Source organism: Lathyrus oleraceus, chromosome 1 (assembly GCF_024323335.1).
Source record: "Lathyrus oleraceus cultivar Zhongwan6 chromosome 1, CAAS_Psat_ZW6_1.0, whole genome shotgun sequence".
NCBI lineage: Eukaryota > Viridiplantae > Streptophyta > Magnoliopsida > Fabales > Fabaceae > Lathyrus > Lathyrus oleraceus.
In genome coordinates, this window is record NC_066579.1 from 313,828,676 (window position 1) to 313,835,971 (window position 7,296).

General features: G+C 37.8%; 1 pseudogene; it reads left to right on the top strand.

The window, feature by feature from the left end:
- Positions 1 to 3,532: 3,532 nt before the first annotated feature.
- LOC127104706 (outer plastidial membrane protein porin-like) lies at positions 3,533 to 4,754 on the top strand (annotated as a pseudogene).
- Positions 4,755 to 7,296: the final 2,542 nt, after the last annotated feature.

Here is a 7,296-nt window from a genome sequence, read left to right on the forward strand (position 1 = left end):
CATCAGTTAATTCGAGCTAGTCACCCTAAGGGTCATCTAGCCAAGAGTAATCTGCTTCAAGAATCAGACCGGGGCAAGCCACCTCAGAGCTCAGTAAGTCCAATCACTCCAAGGTTCAGTTAACTAAGAGTAATTTGCTTCAAGACTTAGACTGGGGGCAAGCCACCTCAGAGCTCAATGAGTCCAGCTATCCAAAGGACAATCAATCAAGAGTCTACCATTCCAGCATTTGGTTAGTCAAGTTCGGACCATTGCAAGTTTCAAGCACTTGGGGCAAGCCCTCTCGAGGTAGTCTCATGGAAAGTTGTTTCCAAACCCATTTTCAAGGTGAACATTTCCAAAGACCCAACAAACTGGGGCAAGATGAGCCACAGAGGGGCAGAACCTCTTTCTTCGTGCTTTCAAACTGCTCAAACAAATTCTGCCATACGTCAACAACTATTGAGTTCAAGACGAGTGCCCGAAAATTATGCTAGCACGATTCATTAATCCTCCAAAAGGATCCCATTGGCAAAGTTGTGGTTATCAAGCTGGATAGAATCCTCCTTTGGCAACATCTATCATAAAATATTCGGTTGAGTTCTCGGTGTTGAGGAATCATGAGCTTCCATAAAAAGCCTTTACAAACTCCAAGTCTGCCCAGTGTCAGCATTCTCATAATCATGATCATTCATATATCATGCATTAAAGGAAATTCAAATCATGCATAGCCGAAATGTACTTCGTGCTCATTTTGCATTGATCCAGGTCTTGTTGTCGATCCTATTATCCTTTGACCTTTGATTCCAGTTTGTATTTGGTGCCCTTAAACCCACATCCGGTTTTGCAGTCATTTTCAAATCCAATTTTTGTTCAATACCATTCAGGTCATATATGAACCTGTTGTTGAGCTTTTATTCCGGGGTCAGGTCATACTTGAACCTGCTCTGAAGAGTTTTTCCAATTTTTGTTCAATACTATTCAGGTCATATATGAACCTGTTGTTGAGCTTTTATTCCGGGGTCAGGTCATACTTGAACCTGCTCTAAAGAGTTTTTCCAATTTTTGTTCAATACTATTCAGGTCATATATGAACCTGTTGTTGAGCTTTTATTCCGGGGTCAGGTCATACTTGAACTTGCTCTGAAGAGTTTTTCCAATTTTTGTTCAATACTATTCAAATCATATGTGAACCTGTTGTTGAGCTTTTATTCCGGGGTCAGGTCATACTTGAACCTGCTCTGAAGAGTTTTTCCAATTTTTGTTCAATACTATTCAGGTCATATATGAACCTGTTGTTGAGCTTTTATTCCGGGGTCAGGTCATACTTGAACCTGCTCTGAAGAGTTTTTCCAATTTTTGTTCAATACTATTCAGGTCATATATGAACCTGTTGTTGAGCTTTTATTCCGGTGTCAGGTCATACTTGAACCTGTCCTGAAGTTTTTTCCTTTTGTTCAATACTATTCAGGTCATATATGAACCTGTTGTTGAGCTTTATTCCGGTGTCAGGTCATATATGAACCTGTTCTGTAGATTTTTCCCTTTGTTTGTTCAATACTATTCAGGTCATATATGAGCCTGTTGTTGAACCTTATTCCAGTGTCAGGTCATATATGAACCTGTTCTGAAGAGCCTTTCTCTATGATTGTTCCAGTATTATCAGGTCATATATGAACATGTTGATACACTCTTCTTGAATTTTTCTGAGGTTGTTAGGTCATACCTGAACCTGCTGTCAGAACTTCTTGATATTCCCCAGCGTTGTCAGGTCATATATGAACTGGTTGTAGCATCTTTTCCTTTATTCGGGTTAGTAGGTTATATGTGAACTTACTACCGAAACCTCTTGTATTCCAAGTATCGATTATCAAATTTCACTTTGAGTACTCCCCGTTGTGTCTGATCCTCCAGCAGGACTGTTTCCCCAGCAAGTTGTTTCTTACCATTTGTCTGTCTTCTTGTAGACCATCAGCATTCCCCACAGTTTGGTCTGTCTAAGTAGCATCTCCTGTTAAGGGTCCACTATATCCCTAGCAGATAAAAAAAAATTACAAAAAAAAGAATCATGCATCCATGCATATCATATCACATCATATCATATCGCATCATAGGGATTCAGGATCAAAATCCGGGTCTTCTTAGTATTTAACCATCTTCCACTATGATCATATGAAGAGTGTCCCGCTTCATATTCTTTAGTTGAAGATACTTAAATAGGGGCAACTGTCATACCCCGATTTTGGCCCTTAAATTTTCTTCCCATCAATCACTCATTTGCATTCTTTCTTCACTCACCTTCATATCCTCCATTCATGATCATATTTACTATTTCATATTTATTTTTATTTTTTTATTTATTTTATTTTTTACATTTTTCACGTTCCAAATTTACATTCATATTTGCTTCATCCACATTAAAAAAAGGAAATCCATTAATATTGAAGGAATTCTACATAATCATTCATATTTCAATTACGTCATTCATTCATTTACATGCATGACCTTAAAACATCACCACATGAATACATGGAGTTTCTAAGATGCAAAGAGAGATCATAGAACTCTTTTGTGAACTTGTTTCTATCCGCCTTCCAATTATTGAATCTCGAAGAGAATGTCCCCTAAACTTGAAGGAAGCCATATCTAGCATATGTTTTGCTGCACCTAGGTATGCGGATCTGCCGGAATCGTTGCAAGTTCAATTGATGATTTCTTCACCTTTTGTGTGGTGATATTGGTGGACGAGAGCATGTTCGATGTGCACTTGAAACTGTGGGCCCTTCGAATACCCTTCCAATTTTGAAAGGCTTTGAAATTCTAGCAGGAGAGCATGATATGATTACAGAAGTGAAGCAATAGGGCACCACTTTTGGTTTTGTTACAGTCTGGTTTATTAGAATTACATGATGGGGACGTAAATGCAAGAGGTTATTTTCACTGTTCCAAGCTGGAGATATCATTCGTGACATGTTTGTTGGTATAGGTCCTTTTGCCACTCTTGCCGTACAAAAAAGGGAGGATGCTTAAGTCTATGCAAATGATTTAAGTCCAAATAGCATCCACTATTTGAAGATTAATACCAAAATCAACAAGGTTGATGATCAAAATATCTTCATACAAAATGGATGCTAGACAGTTCATATCCTAGTTGATGTAAGTGCCAAATTCTGAGCATAAGATAGAAAATGATGTTCCCATTGTTCATACATATTACACATACAAGATACAAGACAATACTGAATCAAATTCAGAAAAATGAGTTGCTGAAAAGTTGATGCAAAAGACCTGCAGGAATTGCATAAAACACTCCAAGGCATCCAATATGCCGCATCACCAAGACAACCATGACAGTAACCTCACACACACTCAATACATTTTTAATATATAAGTTATATAGCAAATAAATGCTGTTATGTTACAGTATATTTATCACTTGCACATGCAATGTAGAATGTGCTACACACAACGAGCACATGGTATTACTCAATAAACAGCACCCACACAGCTACTACAAGCATAACTATAAACACCTGCATTTTTTGAACCGTCCATGATAACAAAACCAGCTTTGGAAGCTCTGAAGGATAGACTCATGACCGAGAATGTGGCTGAAGAAATAGCTGAGAAGCTATGTGAATCAGTGACAGCAAGTGAAGAAAAACCTGATGACAACACCTATAGTTCGGTCAATTCTGCAATTTCCATTGAAGATAGCACATTAACATCACAAGTTTCAACTTCTTCATGTCAACTTCGAAAAAACAGTCTTCCTCAAATCACCTCTTCCATTCTGCTTGAACTACCTTTCCATTTCCAAAAGATAAGTCGTGGATAATTCAGCATGTTGCTGTTACTTGCATCTCTTTAGATGAAGGACTTTCACCCATTGATAGCCGGTATCTAAACAGACCTCAAACCTGCAGGTTTTGGTTTCCAAGCAAACAAAACAAATTATACATCAGTTCAATAATAATATTAAACCAGATCATGTAACAATGGTAGCAGTTCTAAACAGACCTGCAAAGATTCACTACGACAATCAAGAAGATATCCAACCTCAAGCTGCTGCTGCTGTTGCAGCAACCAGTTCGCCTAATGAAACCATCGGCTCAATTACAACACTGACCAGAAGTTCACTCTCACTACTTATTCACCTACTGGAGTTGCTATAACATCCTCAAGAACAAAGAAAGGTGAACTGTTTTTGGGTGATGTTAATACCCAGTTGAAGAACAAAAACATCACTACTGATATCAAAGCTGACACAAATTCTAATCTTTTCACAACTATCACTGTCAACGAACCTGCTCCTGGTGTGAAGGCTATTTTAAGCTTCAAAGTTCCTGAGCAAACATCTGGGAAGGTGGAACTACAATACTTGCACGAATATGCTGGAATAAGCAGCAGTGTTGGGTTGAAAGCAAACCCAATTGTCAACTTTTCTAGTGTTATTGGAACTAATGCTCTTGCTTTTGGTGCTGATATTTCTTTTGATACCAAACTTGGGGAGCTTACAAAATCTAATGTTGCTGTGAACTTTGTCAAGGATGACTTGATTGGGTCATTTGACTCTAAATGAGAAAGGTAATGTCCTGAATGCTTCATACTACCATGTTGTCAACCCCTTTACCGAAACAGCTGTTGGTGCTGAGGTAGCTCACCGATTCTCAACCAAAGAGAACACACTCACACTTGGAACTCAGAATGCTTTAGATCCATTGACCACCGTGAAAACCAAAGCTCCTCACGTTTTCACCATTTCACTGCAGTAACAAAAACACAAACTAATTAGCCAAGGCAGTAAAGATTCGAAAAATTCCCAAATTGGCATTAGGACAAAATTCAAAGAGAAAGCTAAGTTCAGAGTACCGTTTTCGGTTTTAGCATTAAACAGGCCGATCCAAACTGAGCACATGAAAGTGGGTTTTGCAGGTTGCTCCTTTGAACACCAAATACACCATTGAAACCCTAATTCATGAGAGATAAATAGTGAGAGAAAGCGAATCAGAGAGGAGGACGGCGAAAAACTTCAGAGCGAAAAAACCCTAAGAGTTGTGACGAAAAACACTGGAGGCGGACCAAATTCAACCAAGAACCCTAACCCCAAAATCGAAACATACCTGGATTAGAGAGGCGAAAGAGTGAAGTTTAGGCTCCATCGTCATCGTCACTACCAAATCGCCACCGGAGGTAAACTTTAGATTTCTTTAAAGTTGTGGGTATTGCGCATTTGGGAATGAGGTTGAGGATGTGAGGAGAGACGCGATTGAAAGAGGATTTTGGTGAGAGAAATGTGAGGTTTGGTGTGAGTGAGATTGTGAGTGTTGATGAGCGTTTTCGAGAGCAGAGAGAGATTTCATTGAGGGCGATTGAGTGAGGTTGAGGGTGATGAGAGTTGAGAGAGCGCGATTGAGAGAGGGGTTTGGTACAGAATGAGAGCGATGGAGAGTTTGAGAGAGGAAGAGTTCAGTTCATCGAACGCTAGCTTTTTCATTTTCCTTTTTTATTATTTAACTTAGGAATGTTTAAAAACCATTTAACTCTATTTAAGTGACCTTTGAGTGTTTCCAGTAGACATTAACACATCACTTTGGTATTCCCAACCCTTTAATCTCTAAAACCCAACAGCCAGCGGCTGGATTTTTTGGGGTAATCCAACAGATTTTTTTTTATTATTATTTTGATTATTTTCTTTAATTTTGTTTGTTCCAATCTTTTCTGATTTATAAAGCCCATTTGTCATTATAAATAATAACCAGTCATGAATGGCCTAGTGGAGAGAGGTTAGTTTCATAGTCTTAAGTGGAGTGGGTTCGATACTCATATGTAGCATTTTTTTTCTTTTAGCATTTTATCTCTTTTAACATTTTTCTTTTATGTTTATGTTTTATTATACTCATAGTTCCATTATTATTTAATAACACAAATCTTTTTTATTAATTTCATCATTCATTCAAAACCATTTTAAAATATTAAAATCATATTTTTCTCGATTCAATGTCGAGCCCATTTTCATACCCTTGTAAGTCGATTGCTTTTAAGCATCGCCATCAACCTCACATGGCTTACTCTTGGGCCTTCTTACAATGAGCTCTTAAGCAACATCAACTTAACTTTCAATAATTTCAAACCTCGGTACTTTAATTGTTTTAATTTAATATTCAAATCATTTTCTAAATAAAACGTGAAGAAAAAGGTTACCTGGATGGAATGTCCAGTCGTAATCCCGAATATTAGGCTCAAGCTATAAGAGCTTGCAAGCCATAAATATTCGTCTTCTCTTTAACACTCCAATATTCAAAATCATTTTCTTAATAAAGTTGGAAGAAAAAGGTTACCTGGATGGAATGTCCAGCCGTAATCCCGAATATTAGGCTCAAGCTGTAAGAGCTTGCAAGCCATAAATATTCGTCTTCTCTCCAAAACACCTGTAAATATCTCAAACCATTTTCTTAATAAAGTTGGAAGAAAAAGATTACCTGGAGGGAATATCCAGTTGTAATCCCGAATATTAGGCTCAAGCTGTAAGAGCTTGCAAGCCATAAATATTCGTCTTCCCTCCAAAACATTCATAAATATTCGAATCATTTCCTAGCAATATTGGAAAGAAACAGACTGCCTGGGTGGAATGTCCAGACGTAGTCCCGAGTATTAGACCCAAGCTGTAAGAGCTTATAGGTCACAAGTACTCGTCTTTCAAACTTCAAAATACCTAATTCCTACCTTAATACTTTTTCAATAAAGATGGAAATGGAACATGGTGTATACCGTGCACTCCTGAGACTAGGATTCGAGATGTATATCTCGCTCATCCAAGTCTTCGCCATCACTCAAAATACATCCAACCAATCAAACCCTTTTCTCGCCGTCGTGCGATTGATCAAAAACCTTTTTCATAAACGAAAGATATATTGTCTTAAGGTGATACAAAACAATGTTTCGGCCACAATTGTTGAGTCGAGATAAGTGACGCTTTTCCGAATGTAGATTTATAAATCCGTTCGATGTGTGGTATGCGTCCACTCCTCATCTGTTTTGGGTAAAACAATGTTTTCGTCGATTAATACAGTATAGCTTTCGCTAAAATCGATCAACAAACAAACATTTTTCTACCCAGAACTACGTAAGCCTTGATTTCTCTTTTGAGATACGTAGGAGCAGGATTTTTAAATCTTGTCAGGCCCACTAATAAAAAACTTAGGTTTAGTCCTTCGTCAAAAATCCAAAAACATTTCTTCTTTCTTCTATTCTTTATTTCCCACCTAATAACTTGAAAAGCCTAAACATTTCAAACTAACATTAACGCACACAACT